Raw genomic sequence first — 2,222 nt, 5'->3', positions numbered from 1 at the left:
TCATTCGTAGTTTACCATGACAGAAAATAAGGTGAATATTCTGTTGCAGTTCGTGACACCTATTCCTTGACGTGACGTGGATCGCTCTGAAAATAACCTGACCTGACCTGACCTATGACGACACAACGACCTCCCTGACGACTTCTGTGACATCGACCTTGCCGACGACTCTCCTACATAAGACGAAGAATCCGACGATGACCTTAAGGACGAGAAGTGTGGAAAAACGACCTTTGAGACGGCAGACGGAAATTGGATTATTTTTTAGTGGTAACTTTCATACTTTAATAACTTATAATACACTCACGTTCATGCCCTCTGAGTGTTGACTTAACGCATGACCCTTATGCAATGATTCACTGATGACTCTAGGAAACGGAGACTATTGGACGAGACTGACGATGAATGACCGACTTGATGAATTAACGACGATGACTTATGACTATCACGACCGTAAGAGACGATAATACTTTTTAATAACAAAATATGACAGAAATTGTAGAAATTACACCAGTTTATCTGATGACTTTGAGACTATAAATAAATAATTTTAGACGACGTATTACTGCGGGATTACTAGTGACTTCTGTGACGATGACTACGATATACTGAAGGACCTTTTTTACAGTAACGACGGCAGAAAGGAAAAGCTTTAAAGCAATAACAAGAAGCGAATGAGCAAGAAAATTTATCTTACTATAAATTATTTATCGAAATCGTGCGTGTCTGGATAATAAAACGTTTTTTTTTTCTTCTTCATTCATAAGTCTACGGAGGATGAATCACTATACTAAAATGACCCCCCTTCCTTTACTAAAATTCTGTCCACAAAAGAAGTTTTAAGTGCTTTTAAATTCTCAGAATGTTTCCAAATGGCTTTGAGTTTTGCGATTTAGATGCTAATAAACCAATAAAGACATCGTTAACGCAGGTCCATACGCGCTTACAAACAGGTTTACAACTACCGGATTGTAAAGTTTTTCTTCGGTTTAATTGAGAGCGTTCGGCAAAGTGAACTTACTTCCTTTGAACCTTTTCCTCACCCTTTTTAATGATCAGGAACGGGTCCTCAGTAGCACTCGCTATAACCCCTTAACTCTAAATGTTACTTGTCAACTTTTGCTCCATTATTTTATAAAAGTTGAAGATATGTTAAGTTTTTATTTGATTTGAATTAAATTTAAGTTGTTCATAGCAAAATCTATGTATTCCTTCGAACCCCCCTAGCTTTTTTATCCAGTGAAGAATTAAGTAAACAGAAATAGATCCAAAAGCTCCCTCGTGGATATCGTTTTATTATGAAATAAATTCGATGCATGACTGTGGATATGACTTGCCATGCATCAAAAGTAAAAGAGCTGAGACATACACACACATAAAACCTTTTAATTCACTTTTAATCGATAGAAAAAACTGCCAATCCAACGTTAATCCACCGGATTTTTATTTCTAATGACACGTATATACAAATGTTAACTTCTGACTTTTAAAAATGATTATAATTTATAGAATAGAAAGACGTTACCTCATCGGATCTTGCTAATGACATATATAAATGTTAATTTTGACTTCCATCAAAAAAGAAAGGGGAAAAAAATCACATCAGACAAGGTATTAAAGTCATACCCGCGACTCAATATACGACTTCGGTGATCAACTCTTAAACGACTGACTTTGTACAATAAAACGACTGTCTTTGTTACGCCCTTGGACAACATGATGCTTTTTTACGCACAACCGACTTGTAACTGAAACGACTGACCTAATTACAAGCCCAATGACTTATACGTAGACTAACTCACTCGCGGACCAAAAGGGACTGACTCACAACTCAGCGAAACCACTTAACGACTCCTATGACTTAAATCTGACTCAAGAGGAACAACTCATAAAGACTCTAGTGACCTAACTTTGACTTAACGACTGTTCCAACCGCACGATTTTAGACATTGAACTGCACGCGACTCAGACACCCACACTTTAGACCACTCAAATTATCCTTAACAAGATGACAGGTAGACTAAACGACAGACTGAACGACTCACGACTTAAAAGACTGACTCATACAGGAATTGACTCATTGACTGACGACATTAAGCGACTGGTTTGCCGACTCACTTCCTTGACTCACACGCAAAAAAAGGAAAAGAAAGGAAAAATAAGAAAAAAAAATATTGAATAAAAAAATTCAATAACAATTTTTAACCACGACTTAAACGTGG

The 2,222-nt window shown here is 36.8% G+C and overlaps 1 protein-coding gene across 1 annotated transcript in view; it reads left to right on the top strand.

Annotated features, from left to right (window-relative positions):
• The window catches only part of LOC119593814, a 14,642-nt gene extending 14,340 nt beyond the window's left edge, over window positions 1–302 (top strand). Inside the window, exon 4 of the mRNA XM_037942843.1 lies at window positions 50–302. The gene's annotated coding sequence lies outside the window, so the exon portion shown is untranslated. The remainder of the gene's footprint in view (window positions 1–49) is intronic.
• Window positions 303–2,222: the final 1,920 nt, after the last annotated feature.

Source organism: Penaeus monodon, chromosome 32, assembly GCF_015228065.2.
Source record: "Penaeus monodon isolate SGIC_2016 chromosome 32, NSTDA_Pmon_1, whole genome shotgun sequence".
Classification (NCBI taxonomy): Eukaryota; Metazoa; Arthropoda; class Malacostraca; order Decapoda; family Penaeidae; genus Penaeus; species Penaeus monodon.
Note: the sequence above shows the minus strand (reverse complement) of the source record. Positions and strands in the feature narration are given on the sequence as shown.